The 15,609-nt window shown below is 49.0% G+C and overlaps 1 protein-coding gene across 4 annotated transcripts in view; it reads right to left on the bottom strand.

Annotated features, from left to right (window-relative positions):
• The window catches only part of eif2ak2 (eukaryotic translation initiation factor 2-alpha kinase 2), a 295,245-nt gene extending 284,398 nt beyond the window's left edge, over nt 1-10,847 (bottom strand). For 3 of the 4 annotated variants that reach the window (XR_005943052.1, XM_041188175.1, XM_041188178.1), the window contains exon 1: nt 10,705-10,841. The gene's annotated coding sequence lies outside the window, so the exon portion shown is untranslated. Of the gene's footprint in view, nt 1-10,704 lie in introns of all 4 variants that reach the window. The other variant, XM_041188176.1, reaches the window with a different exon arrangement.
• Nucleotides 10,848-15,609: the final 4,762 nt, after the last annotated feature.

Below are 15,609 nucleotides of genomic sequence, written 5' to 3'. Positions count from 1 at the left end.
TCTGTGCAGCTTGTGTCACTTTGCCCCACAGTCAGTGCAGTTTGTGTTTCTTTGTCCCACAGTCAGTGCAGTTTGTGCGTCTCAACCCCATAGTCGGTGCAGTTTGTGTCTCCTTGCCCTACAGTCGGTGCAATTTGTAGCACTTTGCACCACAGTCAGTGCAATTTGTAGCACTTTGCCCCACAGTCGGGGCAGTCTGTGACTCTTTGCCCCACATTCGGTGCAATTTGTGTCTCTTTGCCCCACAGTCTGTGCAGCTTTGGACTCTTTGCCCCACAGTCAGTGCACTTTGTGTTCTTTGCCCCACAGTCAGAGCAGTTTGTGTCTCTTTGCCCCACAGTCTGTGCAGCTTGTGTCACTTTGCCCCACAGTCAGTGCAGTTTGTGTTTCTTTGCCCCACAGTCTGTGCAGCTTGTGTCTCTTTGCCCCACAGTCGGTGCAGTTTGTGTCTCTTTGCCCCACAGTCGGTGCAGTTTGTGTCTCTTTGCCCCACAGTTGGTGCAGTTTGTGGCACTTTGCCCCACAGTCGGTGCAGTCTGTGTCTCTTTGTCCCACAGTCAGTGCAGTTTGTGCATCTCAACCCCACAGTCGGTGCAGTTTGTGTCTCCTTGCCCTACAGTCGGTGCAATTTGTAGCACTTTGCCCCACAGTCGGTGCAATTTGTAGCACTTTGCCCCACAGTCGGTGCAGTCTGTGACTCTTTGCACCACATTCGGTGCAGTTTGTGTCTCTTTGCCCCACAGTCTGTGCAGCTTTGGACTCTTTGCCCCACAGTCAGTGCACTTTGTGTCTCTTTGCCCCACAGTCAGTGCAGTTTGTGTTTTTTTGCCCTATAGTCAGAGCAGTTTGTGTCTCTTTGCCCCACAGTCAGTGCAGTTTGTGTTTCTTTGCCCTACAGTCAGTGCAGTTTGTGTTTCTTTGTGCCACAGTCGGTGTAGTTTGTGCTTGTCAGCCCCACATTCGGCACAGTTTGTGTTTCTTTGTCCCACAGTCAGTGCAGTTTGTGTCTCTTTGCCGCACATTCGGTGCAGTTTGTGTCTCTTTAACGCACAGTCGGTGCAGTTCGTTTCTCTTTGCTCCACAGTTGGTGCAATTTGTGTCTCTTTGTCCCACAGGCAATGCAGTTTGTTTCTCTTTGCTCCACAGTCGGTGCAGTTTCTGTCCCTTTGTCCCACAGTCGGTGCAGTTTCTGTCTCTTTGTCCCAGAGTTAGTGCAGTTTGTGTCTCTTTGCCTCTCAGCCGGTGCAGTTTGTGTCTCTTTGCCCCACAGTTGGTGTAGTTTGTGTCTCTTTGTCCCACAGTTGGTGCAGTTTGTGTCTCTTTGCCCCACAGTCGGTGCAGTTTGTGTCTCTTTGTCCCACAGTCGGTGCAGTTTGTGTCTCTTTGCCCCACAGTCAATGTAGTTTGTGTCTCTCAGCCCCACTGTCGGTGCAGTTTGTGTCTCTCAGCCCCACAGTCGTTGCAGTTTGTGTCTCTTTGCCCCACAGTCGGTGCAGTTTGTGTTTCTCAGCCCCACAGTCGGTGCAATTTGTGTCTCTTTGTCACAGAGTCGGTACAGCTGTGTCTCTTTGTCCCACAGTCAGTGCAGTTTGTGTCTCTTTGCCCCACAGTCATTGCAGTTTGTGTCTCTTTGCCCCACAGTCGGAGCAGTCTGTGTCTCTTTGCCCCACAGTCGGTGCAGTTTGTGTCTCTTTGTCCCACAGTCGGTGCAGTTTGTGCATCTCAACCCCACAGTCGGTGCAGTTTGTGTCTCCTTGCCCTACAGTCGGTGCAGTTTGTGTCTCTTTGCCCCACAGTCGGTGCAATTTGTAGCACTTTGCCCCAGTCGGGGCAGTTTGTGACTCTTTGCCCCACATTCGGTGCAGTTTGTGTCTCTCAGCCCCACAGTCGGTGCGGTTTTGGCCACTCAGCCCTACAGTCGTTGCAGTTTGTGTCTCTTTGCCCCACAGTCGGTGTAGTTTGTGTCTCTTTGTCCCACAGTTGGTGCAGTTTGTGTCTCTTTGCCCCACAGTCGGTGCAGTTTGTGTCTCTTTGTCCCTCAGTCGGTGCAGTTTGTGTCTCTTTGCCCCAAAGTCAATGTAGTTTGTGTCTCTCAGCCCCACTGTCGGTGCAGTTTGTGTCTCTCAGCCCCACAGTCATTGCAGTTTGTGTCTCTTTGCCCCACAGTCGGTGCAGTTTGTGTCTCTCAGCCCCACAGTCGGTGCAATTTGTAGCACTTTGCCCCACAGTCAGTGCAATTTGTAGCACTTTGCCCCACAGTCGGTGCAGTCTGTGACTCTTTGCCCCACATTCGGTGCAGTTTGTGTCTCTTTGCCCCACAGTCTGTGCAGCTTTGGACTCTTTGCCCCACAGTCAGTGCACTTTGTGTTCTTTGCCCCACAGTCAGAGCAGTTTGTGTCTCTTTGCCCCACAGTCTGTGCAGCTTGTGTCACTTTGCCCCACAGTCAGTGCAGTTTGTGTTTCTTTGCCCCATAGTCAGAGCAGTTTGTGTCTCTTTGCCTCACAGTCAGTGCAGTTTGTGTTTCTTTGCCCTACAGTCAGTGCAGTTTGTGTTTCTTTGCGCCACAGTCGGTGCAGTTTGTGCCTGTCAGCCCCACATTCGGCGCAGTTTGTGTTTCTTTGTCCCATAGTCAGTGCAGTTTGTGTCTCTTTGCCGCACATTCGGTGCAGTTTGTGTCTCTTTGCCGCACAGTCGGTGCAGTTCGTTTCTCTTTGCTCCACAGTTGGTGCAGTTTGTGTTTCTTTGTCCCACAGGCAATGCAGTTTGTCTCTCTTTGCTCCACAGTCGGTGCAGTTTCTGTCTCTTTGTCCCACAGTCGGTGCAGTTTCTGTCTCTTTGTCCCACAGTTGGTGCAGTTTGTGTCTCTTTGCCCCACAGTCGGTGCAGTTTGTGTCTCTTTGTCCCACAGTCGGTGCAGTTTGTGTCTCTTTGTCCCACAGTTGGTGCAGTTTGTGTCTCTTTGCACAACAGTCGGTGCAGTTTGTGACTCTTTGTCCCACAGTCGGTGCAGTTTGTGTCTCTTTGCCCCACAGTCAATGTAGTTTGTGTCTCTCAGCCCCACAGTCGGTGCAGTTTCTGTCTCTGAGCCCCACAGTCATTGCAGTTTGTGTCTCTTTGCCCCACAGTCGTTGCAGTTTGTGTCTCTTTGCCCCACAGTCAATGTAGTTTGTGTCTCTTTGTCCCACAGTCGGTGCAGTTTGTGTCTCTCAGCCCCACAGTCGGTGCAATTTGTGTCTCTTTGTCCCACAGTCGGTGCAGTTTGTGTCTCTTGGCCCCACAGTCATTGCAGTTTGTGTCTCTTTGACCCACAGTCGGAGCAGTCTGTGTCTCTTTGCCCCACAGTCAGTGCAGTTTGTGCGTCTCAACCCCACAGTCGGTGCAGTTTGTGTCTCCTTGCCCTACAGTCGGTGCAGTTTGTGTCTCTTTGCACCACAGTCGGTGCAATTTGTAGCACTTTTCCCCACAGTCGGGGCAGTCTGTGACTCTTTGCCCCACATTCGGTGCAGTTTGTGTCTCTTTGCCCCACAGTCTGTGCAGCTTTGGACTCTTTGCCCCACAGTCAGTGCAGTTTGTGTTCTTTGCCCCACAGTCAGAGCAGTTTGTGTCTCTTTGCCCCACAGTCTGTGCAGCTTGTGTCACTTTGCCCCACAGTCAGTGCAGTTTGTGTTTCTTTGCCACAGTCTGTGCAGCTTGTGTCTCTTTGCCCCACAGTCGGTGCAGTTTCTGTCTCTTTGCCCCACAGTCGGTGCAGTTTGTGTCTCTTTGCCCCACAGTCGGTGCAGTTTGTGGCACTTTGCCCCACAGTCGGTGCAGTCTGTGTCTCTTTGTCCCACAGTCAGTGCAGTTTGTGCGTCTCAACCCCACAGTCGGTGCAGTTTGTGTCTCCTTGCCCTACAGTCGTTGCAATTTGTAGCACTTTGCCCCACAGTCAGTGCAATTTGTAGCACTTTGCCCCACAGTCGGTGCAGTCTGTGACTCTTTGCCCCACATTCGGTGCAGTTTGTGTCTCTTTGCCCCACAGTCTGTGCAGCTTTGGACTCTTTGCCCCACAGTCAGTGCACTTTGTGTTCTTTGCCCCACAGTCAGAGCAGTTTGTGTTTCTTTGCCCCACAGTCTGTGCAGCTTGTGTCACTTTGCCCCACAGTCAGTGCAGTTTGTGTTTCTTTGCCCCATAGTCAGAGCAGTTTGTGTCTCTTTGCCCCACAGTCAGTGCAGTTTGTGTTTCTTTGCCCTACAGTCAGTGCAGTTTGTGTTTCTTTGCGCCACAGTCGGTGCAGTTTGTGCCTGTCAGCCCCACATTCGGCGCAGTTTGTGTTTCTTTGTCCCACAGTCAGTGCAGTTTTTGTCTCTTTGCCGCACATTCGGTGCAGTTTGTGTCTCTTTGCCGCACAGTCGGTGCAGTTCGTTTCTCTTTGCTCCACAGTTGGTGCAGTTTGTGTTTCTTTGTCCCACAGGCAATGCAGTTTGTCTCTCTTTGCTCCACAGTCGGTGCAGTTTCTGTCTCTTTGTCCCACAGTCGGTGCAGTTTCTGTCTCTTTGTCCCACAGTTGGTGCAGTTTGTGTCTCTTTGCCCCACAGTCAGTGCAGTTTGTGTCTCTTTGTCCCACAGTCGGTGCAGTTTGTGTCTCTTTGCCCCACAGTCAATGTAGTTTGTGTCTCTCAGCCCCACAGTCGGTGCAGTTTCTGTCTCTCAGCCCCACAGTCGTTGCAGTTTGTGTCTCTTTGCCCCACAGTCGGTGTAGTTTGTGTCTCTTTGTCCCACAGTTGGTGCAGTTTGTGTCTCTTTGCCCCACAGTCGGTGCAGTTTGTGTCTCTTTGTCCCACAGTCGGTGCAGTTTGTGTCTCTTTGCCCCACAGTCAATGTAGTTTGTGTCTCTCAGCCCCACTGTCTGTGCAGTTTGTGTCTCTCAGCCCCACAGTCATTGCAGTTTGTGTCTCTTTGCCCCACAGTCGGTGCAGTTTGTGTCACTCAGCCCCACAGTCGGTGCAATTTGTGTCTCTTTGTCACAGAGTCGGTACAGCTGTGTCTCTTTGTCCCACAGCCGGTGCAGTTTGTGTCTCTTTGCCCCTCAGTCAAAGCAGTTTGTGTCTCTTTGCCCCACAGTCGGTGCAGTTTGTGTCTCTTTGTCCCACAGTCAGTGCAGTTTGTGCGTCTCAACCCCACAGTCGGTGCAATTTGTGTCACCTTGCCCTACAGTCGGTGCAGTTTGTGTCTCTTTGCCCCACAGTCGGTGCAATTTGTAGCACTTTGCCCCACAGTCAGGGCAGTCTGTGACTCTTTGCCCCACATTCGGTGCAGTTTGTGTCTTTTTGCCCCACAGTCTGTGCAGCTTTGGACTCTTTGCCCCACAGTCAGTGCACTTTGTGTTCTTTGCCCCACAGTCAGAGCAGTTTGTGTCTCTTTGCCCCACAGTCTGTGCAGCTTGTGTCACTTTGCCCCACAGTCAGTGCAGTTTGTGTTTCTTTGCCCCACAGTCTGTGCAGCTTGTGTCACTTTGCCCCACAGTCAGTGCAGTTTGTGTTTCTTTGCCCCATAGTCAGAGCAGTTTGTGTCTCTTTGCCCCACAGTCAGTGCAGTTTGTGTTTCTTTGCCCTACAGTCAGTGCAGTTTGTGTTTCTTTGCGCCACAGTCGGTGCAGTTTGTGCCTGTCAGCCCCACATTCGGCGCAGTTTGTGTTTCTTTGTCCCACAGTCAGTGCAGTTTGTGTCTCTTTGCCGCACATTCGGTGCAGTTTGTGTCTCTTTGCCGCACAGTCGGTGCAGTTCGTTTCTCTTTGCTCCACAGTTGGTGCAGTTTGTGTTTCTTTGTCCCACAGGCAATGCAGTTTGTTTCTCTTTGCTCCACAGTCGGTGCAGTTTCTGTCTCTTTGTCCCACAGTCGGTACAGTTTCTGTCTCTTTGTCCCACAGTTGGTGCAGTTTGTGTCTCTTTGCCCCACAGTCAGTGCAGTTTGTGTCTCTTTGCCCCACAGTCTGTGCAGTTTGTGTCTCTTTGTCCCACAGTCGGTGCAGTTTGTGTCTCTTTGCCCCACAGTCAATGTAGTTTGTGTCTCTCAGCCCCACTGTCGGTGCAGTTTGTGTCTCTCAGCCCCACAGTCATTGCAGTTTGTGTCTCTTTGCCCCACAGTCGGTGCAGTTTGTGTCACTCAGCCCCACAGTCGGTGCAATTTGTGTCTCTTTGTCACAGAGTCGGTACAGCTGTGTCTCTTTGTCCCACAGCCGGTGCAGTTTGTGTCTCTTTGCCCCTCAGTCATTGCAGTTTGTGTCTCTTTGCCCCACAGTCGGTGCAGTTTGTGTCTCTTTGTCCCACAGTCAGTGCAGTTTGTGCGTCTCAACCCCACAGTCGGTGCAATTTGTGTCACCTTGCCCTACAGTCGGTGCAGTTTGTGTCTCTTTGCCCCACAGTCGGTGCAATTTGTAGCACTTTGCCCCACAGTCAGGGCAGTCTGTGACTCTTTGCCCCACATTCGGTGCAGTTTGTGTCTTTTTGCCCCACAGTCTGTGCAGCTTTGGACTCTTTGCCCCACAGTCAGTGCACTTTGTGTTCTTTGCCCCACAGTCAGAGCAGTTTGTGTCTCTTTGCCCCACAGTCTGTGCAGCTTGTGTCACTTTGCCCCACAGTCAGTGCAGTTTGTGTTTCTTTGCCCCACAGTCTGTGCAGCTTGTGTCTCTTTGCCCCACAGTCGGTGCAGTTTGTGTCTCTTTGCCCCACAGTCGGTGCAGTTTGTGTCTCTTTGCCCCACAGTTGGTGCAGTTTGTGGCACTTTGCCCCACAGTCGGTGCCGTCTGTGTCTCTTTGTCCCACAGTCAGTGCAGTTTGTGCGTCTCAACCCCACAGTCGGTGCAGTTTGTGTCTCCTTGCCCTACAGTCGGTGCAATTTGTAGCACTTTGCCCCACAGTCGGTGCGATTTGTAGCACTTTGCCCCACAGTCTGTGCAGTCTGTGACTCTTTGCACCACATTCGGTGCAGTTTGTGTCTCTTTGCCCCACAGTCTGTGCAGCTTTGGACTCTTTGCCCCACAGTCAGTGCACTTTGTGTCTCTTTGCCCCACAGTCAGTGCAGTTTGTGTTTTTTTGCCCTATAGTCAGAGCAGTTTGTGTCTCTTTGCCCCACAGTCAGTGCAGTTTGTGTTTCTTTGCCCTACAGTCAGTGCAGTTTGTGTTTCTTTGCGCCACAATCGGTGTAGTTTGTGCCTGTCAGCCCCACATTCGGCGCAGTTTGTGTTTCTTTGTCCCACAGTCAGTGCAGTTTGTGTCTCTTTGCCCCACAGTCGGTGCAGTTTGTGTCTCTTTGTCCCACAGTCGGTGCAGTTTGTGTCTCTTTGTCCCACAGGCAATGCAGTTTGTTTCTCTTTGCTCCACAGTCGGTGCAGTTTCTGTCCCTTTGTCCCACAGTCGGTGCAGTTTCTGTCTCTTTGTCCCACAGTTAGTGCAGTTTGTGTCTCTTTGCCTCTCAGCCGGTGCAGTTTGTGTCTCTTTGCCCCACAGTTGGTGTAGTTTGTGTCTCTTTGTCCCACAGTTGGTGCAGTTTGTGTCTCTTTGCCCCACAGTCGGTGCAGTTTGTGTCTCTTTGTCCCACAGTCGGTGCAGTTTGTGTCTCTTTGCCCCACAGTCAATGTAGTTTGTGTCTCTCAGCCCCACAGTCGGTGCAGTTTCTGTCTCTCAGCCCCACAGTCGTTGCAGTTTGTGTCTCTTTGCCCCACAGTCGGTGTAGTTTGTGTCTTTTTGTCCCACAGTTGGTGCAGTTTGTGTCTCTTTGCCCCACAGTCGGTGCAGTTTGTGTCTCTTTGTCCCACAGTCGGTGCAGTTTGTGTCTCTTTGCCCCACAGTCAATGTAGTTTGTGTCTCTCAGCCCCACTGTCTGTGCAGTTTGTGTCTCTCAGCCTCACAGTCGTTGCAGTTTGTGTCTCTTTGCCCCACAGTCGGTGCAGTTTGTGTTTCTCAGCCCCACAGTCGGTGCAATTTGTGTCTCTTTGTCACAGAGTCGGTACAGCTGTGTCTCTTTGTCCCACAGTCAGTGCAGTTTGTGTCTCTTTGCCCCACAGTCATTGCAGTTTGTGTCTCTTTGCCCCACAGTCGGAGCAGTCTGTGTCTCTTTGCCCCACAGTCGGTGCAGTTTGTGTCTCTTTGTCCCACAGTCGGTGCAATTTGTAGCACTTTGCCCTAGTCGGGGCAGTTTGTGACTCTTTGCCCCACACTCGGTGCAGTTTGTGTCTCTTTGCCCCACAGTCTGTGCAGCTTTGGACTCTTTGCCCCACAGTGAGTGCAGTTTGTGTTCTTTGCCCCACAGTCAGAGCAGTTTGTGTCTCTTTGCCCCACAGTCTGTGCAGCTTGTGTCACTTTGCCCCACAGTCAGTGCAGTTTGTGTTTCTTTGCCCCACAGTCTGTGCAGCTTGTGTCTCTTTGCCCCACAGTCGGTGCAGTTTGTGTTTCTTTGCCCTACAGTCAGTGCAGTTTGTATTTCTTTGCCCCACAGTCGGTGCAGTTTGTGCCTGTCAGCCCCACATTCGGTGCAGTTTGTGTTTCTTTGTCCCACAGTCACTGCAGTTTGTGTCTCTTTGTCCCACATTCGGTGCTGTTTGTGTCTCTTTGCTGCACAGTCGGTGCAGTCCGTTTCTCTTTGCTCCACAGTCGATGCAGTTTCTGTCTCTTTTTCCCACAGTTAGTGCAGTTTGTGTCTCTTTGCCGCACAGTCAGTGCAGTTTGTGTCTCTTTGCCCCACAGTCAATGCAGTTTGTGTCTCTTTGTCCCACAGGCAAAGCAGTTTGTTTCTGTTTGCTCCACAGTCGGTGCATTTTGTATCTCTTTACCCCACAGTCAATGCAGTTTGTGTCTCTTTGTCCCACAGGCAATGCAGTTAGTGTCTCTTTGTCCCTCAGTCGGTGCAGTTTGTGTCTCTTTGCCCCACAGTCGGTGCATTTTGTGTCTCTTTGCCCCTCAGTCGGTGCAGTTTGTGTCTCTTTGCCCCTCAGTCGGTGCAGTTTGTGTCTCTTTGCCCCTCAGTCGGTGCAGTTTGTGTCTCTTTGCCCCTCAGTCGGTGCAGTTTGTGTCTCTTTGCCCCGCAGACTGTGCAGTCTGTAACACTTTGCCCCGCGGTCTGAACAGTCTAAAACTTTGCCCCACAGCACAACATCATATTTCAGGGTAGCGCATGGGAGGACATTCTGGGTGAGGCGGGAAGAAAATGAGTGGCAGGAAGACAGGAGACACTTGTCTGATTTGTTTACATTCACAGAGTGTGTTTCCCCAGGAATTCACAGGGAATTCACTTTGAAAAGAAGGAAATACACCAACATATGGCACTTCACTTCTTTCCAGTTGTACGATAAAAATAGAGAAGATGCTGCATTCAAAGAGCTGCCTAGAGGAGTCTGTTTGTGTTGTGAGGGAGCAGTACCTCAGAATGGCCCACCTTTCACTTTTGAAAATCTGGTCACCCAATATTTGGAGTTAGGTCGCTGATGAGCTACGATCTCACAGAATGCCCGAAAACGCTGGAGCTGTGGTCTACTCCCGTTCTTATACATCAGCACTTCAAAAGCTGCAAAGCCCTATGGGACGTCATCAGGTCATGAAAGGCACTACATAAATGCAAGTCTCCCAGTTCTTCAATCTACAGTCACCTGAGAAAGCAGATGGGGCCTTGATTTAATGTCCCATCTGAAAGAAAGCACCCCTGACAGCATAGTGTCAGCCTTAATACTGTGCTCCAGTCTCTGCAGGGAGACTTGAGTCCACCAGCATTGATTCGAGTATTGAGAGCGCTACTAAAACAAAAACAAAAATACCTGGAAAAACTCAGCAGGTCTGGCAGCATCTGCAGGAAGGAGCACAGTTAACATTTCGAGTCCGAATGACTCTTCAATAGAACTAAGGAAAAATAGAAAAGAGCTGAATATAAGCTGGTTTCAGGGAAGTCCTGAATATTGAGTTCAAGAATTTTAGATCCTGAACTCTCACCTCCATCCCCACCCCCTTTCTGATCCCCCCTTTTTTCCAATAATTTATATAGATTTTTCTTTTCCCACCTATTTCCATTATTTTTAAATGTATTTCCATCCATTGTTTTATCTCTACCTTTTAGCCCATTTTGATCCCTTCCTCCCACCCCACCCCCATTAGGGCTATATGTACCTTGCTCGTCCTGCTTTCTACCCTCAATGTCACCTATTAGCACATTCCTTAGATAATATCACCACCATCAACACCTCTTTGTCGTTTTGTCTATGACATTTTTTGGCAATTTCCACCTATCACTGGCCCTCTATCCAGCTCTACTTGTCCCACCACCAACCCCCCCTCCCCCTTAAACCAGCTTATATTTCACCTTTTTTCTATTTTTACTTAATTCTGTTGAAGGGTCATTCGGACTCGAAACGTGAACTGTGCTCCTCTCTGCAGATGCTGTCAGACCTGCTGAGTTTTTCCAGGTATCTTTGTTTTTGTTTTGGATTTCCAGCATCCGCAGTTTTTTGCTTTTATCTTATATGAGAGAGCTACTCACTGTGCCAGGGCTGACACATGATCACATTCACTATGAAATAGCTTTCTGATAGAAGACCATTAGTGCAGCAGTTTTGTGACGTTAGGTCTGAATCCAAGCCCCCTCCCCCCCCCCTCCCCCGCAATCGTACAAGATGCATTGCTCACAAATACAGGCCACTGTAAATGGTCATTCTGTAACTGTAAGATTACCAACATACCAGTTAGGAGCAGGAGTAGTTCTTTCAATGGAGAGCTCTGAAAATGTACCAACTCACAGTCAATGCGCGCAGCCGTAATGTCTGTCTCCCTCACTGGAGGCGGGTGGGTCGCAACTGAACACAGTCTGCTTCGTCGCTCCTCGGTAAACCAAGGTTTCGTTTCCTGTGTTCCGGAGCTTTCACTTTCGCTTTCCTCCAGTTTGCCGAAGGAGAGGTTCGAGTTCCCGAGAGCCTGATGACGGCCTGTGATTGCGTTGCTGTGAGAGCTGGAGCGCTGTGTGGAACACACTGCTTACAGGGGTTAATGTCTGGATGCAGAGTTACTGCAAGGACATGGGGGTTAATGTAAAGAAGTGTGTTGATGCAGGGGAGGTTTTGGTGCAAGGGAGGTGTTAATAAAAGGACAGGGTGTCAATCTGAAGGGGGCGTTAGTGTAAGGGTGTTAATGTAAGGAGGGGTGTTGTAGGAGTGAATGTGGAGGGGGGGGTTTAATTCAATATGGGTTTTAGTAGGGGGAAAAGCGCTTTTCATTGTGCTGAATCCCGACTTATTTGAAGGGGTACCAATGATCAGTAATACCATTGCTAGGTCTGTTAGTGGCTTTTTCAGTGGGATCACCAGCATTGGTGTCCTCAGAACAATCCTCCTCTGGGTTTCTAACTCTTCAAACGGTGGAATATTGTGGTTCATGGCTAAAATCCTTTGTCTTGACGAAAGCCCATGTAGTTGATATTTAGAAGTCTGGTGCCCCCTCGGGTTCCAGATGCGACTCTTTCCAATCGATGGAACCCAGCCACCCAGTGAAAGTTTTGTTTTCTGTTCAGCTGATACCTCCTTTCCATAGGAGTGATGCTGAAAATGTTGGCCCTGTTACAGTTAATTTAGATGTGGCAGTTTGTCTCCTGAAGTTGATTGGAAGGAACTAGCAACACGGCAGCAGTCATCCTTGATCCAGATGTTGGGTGCAGATCAATAAGCAACAGCTGGCATAGCTCCTTGAATTGCTGGTTTACAAAACAGTCAGAGACATTGCACTCTGCTGATGTGGTCATTTGCAGATCCCGAGGTAATGACAAATTATGGCCAGAACATCTTAAAGTATATTGTGTCCGGCACCTGTAGCTCATTTATAGACTGGCCTTCCTCACCTTCATAATAGAGGGCATTTGGAGCTCCCAAAACAACCTCTATGCCAAATGTCACATCAACCCCAGCAGTAATTAACAATAATTTCCTCACAGCTCTCAACCTTTAGCAGCTAGATCAGCAAGGGCAGGATGCGTGGGCATACCATCACCCTCAAGTTTCCCTCCTCCACAAGAGGACAAACATCCCCCGACTCATGGGAGACTCTGGCTTGTGACCAACCAAACCTTGTTCAGGAGGGCATCAAATACATCGAGTGACTTTTTTGGGAACCTGCAGAGGTGAAGTCGAGGCATCAGAGGGAGCGCACAAAACTCCAAATAGCCGATCTACCCAACCCTCTAGCTACCACTTGCCCCACGCATTGCAGAGTCTGCAGATCATGCTTTGGACTTATCAGCCATTTCAAAGCAGATCCATGTAAGGGGCATTCGCAGAGGGTCCCCAGCAGTGCAAATCAGCCCCTTGGAAGTTTAAACTTCCCAGGCAATTACAGTGCCTGTGTGCACACCAGGACTTCCCCAAGGTTTTGGCGCCAACAACTCAAATGAAGCCATATGGGTAGAACTGAAAAACAAAAAAGGAAAAATCACATTGCTGGGAGTGTACTATAGGCTCCCAAACAGTCAGAAAGAAATAGAAGAGCAGATGTGTTGGCAAATTTTAGAGAAGTGTAAAAATAATAGGATAGTAATAGTGGGGGATTTCAACTTCCCCAATATTAACTGGGTTAATCATAGTGTGATCAGCTTAGAGGGAGCTGAATTCTTAAAATGCATCCAGGAGAGCTTTTTAAGCCAGTACGTAGAAGGTCCTACAAGCCAGGGGGCAGTGGAAAGCTTTTCAAGCCAGTATGTAGAAGGTCCTACAAGCAAGGGGGTGGTCCTGGACTTAATTTTAGGGAATGAAGCTGGGCAAGTGGTAGAGGTATCAGTGGGGGAGCATTTTGCAGATAGTGATCATAAATCCGTTAGATTCAAGGTTGTTATGAAAAAGGACAAGGATGGGCCAGAAATCAGAGTTCTAAATTGGGGAAAGGCCAATTTTAATAAGCTCAGATATGATTTAGCCAGAGTGGACTGGGAGCAGCTACTTTTAGGTAAATCTGTGTCAGAGCAGCGGGACTCATTCAAGAAGGAAATAGGGAGAGTACAGGGCCAACATATTCCAGTAAAGACAAAGGGTAGGACCAACAACTCCAGAGAACCCTGGATGTCGAAGGATATACAGGATTGGATAAAGGGAAAAAGGGAGGCTTATGGCAACTACTGAGGGCTCAAAACTGTGGAAGCCCTAGAGTATAGAATGTGTAGGGGGAACTTAAAAAGGAAATTAGAACAAAAAGAGGGGAAGAAAAAACATTGGCAAGTGAAATAAAGGAAAATCCAGTTATTTTACAAGTACATTAAGAATAAGAGGATAACTAGGGAAAGAGTAGGGTTCATTAAGGACCATAGTGATAATTTGTGTGTGGAGCCAGAAGACGTAAGTAGAGTTCTAAACGAATAGTTTGTGTCGGTGTTCACAAGTGAGAGGGACAATGTGGATGTGGAAATCAGGCAGAAGGACTGTGACATAATTAAAGAAATTAGCACAGAAAGGGAGGACGTTCTAAGTGGTCTGGCAGGCTTAAAAGTGGATACATCTCAAGGCCCAGATGAAATGTATCCCAGGCTGTTGAGTAAGGCAAGGCAGGGGATAGCAGGGGTGCTGGCAATAATTTTCAAGACCTCTCTGGCCACAGGAGAGGTGCCAGAGGACAGGAGGACAGCCAATGTGGTACCATTATTCAAGAAGGGAGGAAGGGATAAACCAGGGAACTACAGGCCAGTCAGTCTAACTTCAGTGGTGGGGAAACTATTGGAAGCAAATCTGAGGGACAGAATTAATCTACACTTGGAGAGGCAGAGGTTAATCAAGGACAATCCGCATGGTTTTGTTAAAGGGAGGTCATGTCTGACCAATTTGATTGAATTTTTCGAAGAGGTGACCAGGTGTGTAGATGAGGGCAATGCATGTGACGTAGTCTACTTGGACTTCAGCAAGGCTTTTGATAAGGTCCTGCATGGGAGACTGATCATGAACGTAAGAACCCATGGGATCCAAGGCAATTTGGCAAATTGGATCCAGAATTGGCTGAGTGGTAGGAAGCAGACGGTGATGGTGGAGGGGTGTTTTTGTTACTGGATGCCTGTGGGGTTCAACAGGGATCAGTATTGGGTCTCTTGCTGTTTGTGGTATATATAAATGACTTAGGCTTGAATGTAGGAGGGCTGATCAGTAAGTTTGCGGATGACACGAAAATTGGTGGGATGGTAAATAGTGAGGAGGATAGCCTTAGATTACAGGAGGATATAAACAGGCTGGTCAAATGGGCTGATCAGTGGCAAATGGAATTTAATCCGGCTAAGAGTGATGTGATGCACTGGGCAGGACAAACACGAGAATACACGATGAATGGTAGGACCGTGGGAAGTACCAAGGATGTGCATGTCCACCAGTCCCTTAAGGTAGCAGGACAGGTAGATAAAGCGGTTAAAAAGGTGTATGGGATACTTGCCTTTATTAGCCAAGGCATAGAATATAAGAGCAGAGAGGTTATGCTGGAGTTGTATAAAATGCTGGTTAGGCCACACCTAGAGTATTGCATGCAGTTCTGGAATCCGCATTATAGGAAGGATGTGATTGCACTAGAGAGAGTGCAGAGGAGATTTACCAGGATGTTACCTGGGCTGGAGAGTTTTAGTTATGATGAGAGATTGAATAGACTGGGGTTATTTTCCATGAAGCAGAGGAGATTGAGGGGGGACATGATTGAGGTGTATAAAATTATGAGGGGCATAGATAGGGTAGACAGGAAGGAACTTTTCTCCTTGGTGGAAGGATCAATAACCAGGGGGCATAGATTTAAGGTAAGGGGCAGGAGGTTTAGAGGGGATGTTAGGAAAAATTTTTTCACCCAGTGGATGGTGGGAATCTGGAATTCACTGCCTGAAAAAGTGGTAGAAGCAGAAACCCTCATATCATTTAAGAAGTAGGTGGATGTGCACTGATGGCATACAAGTCTATGGGCCTAGTGCTGGAAAATGGGATTAGAGTAGCTAGGTACTTGTTTGACCGGCACAGGCTTGATGGGCCAAAGGGCCTTTTTCTGTGCTGTAGACCTCTATGACTCTATAACTTTGGCTCAGTGCACACCTGCTCCTGAAACCGGAAGATCTGGCCTATAGAGTAAGATCATAGATCATCCATGATCTCATTTAATGGCGTAACAGGCTTGAGGGACTAAACAGATTACTCCCATTCCTATGCATATGGTGGGGAGGTAATGATGGGCTGTCCCTCTAAAAGAAGCTTCACTTTATTTCAGATGTACATTCCCCTCCTCCTGAATGTATGTGGAGATTGAGTAGGAGCTTCCCCATCAAGTCCAATCTTTTCTCAGCCATCGCTTCAAGTTGAACTGAACAGCTGATGATCTTGACTTTGAGCTATGCTTTTGACTGTAGAACCCCTTCATCACCAAGATCACCTGCTTTCGCTTCTGTAGCATCAACCATCTCCGTCCCTGCCTCAGCTCATCTGCTGATGAAATCCTAATCCCATGCCTTAGTCACCCCTTGGGCTCAAAAATATACTGCTCTCTGGGCCAGCTTTCCTTCTATCACCTATAAATCTCAGCTCACCCAAAACTGTGCTGCCTGTTGTCCATCACACACCAAGTCCCACTTCCCATCACCCCTGTGCTTGCTGACCTGC

This window comes from Carcharodon carcharias, chromosome 5 (genome assembly GCF_017639515.1).
Source record: "Carcharodon carcharias isolate sCarCar2 chromosome 5, sCarCar2.pri, whole genome shotgun sequence".
NCBI classification, from domain to species: domain Eukaryota; kingdom Metazoa; phylum Chordata; class Chondrichthyes; order Lamniformes; family Lamnidae; genus Carcharodon; species Carcharodon carcharias.
The sequence above is the reverse complement of the archived record's forward strand: the minus strand, read 5'-3'. Positions and strand labels throughout refer to the sequence as shown.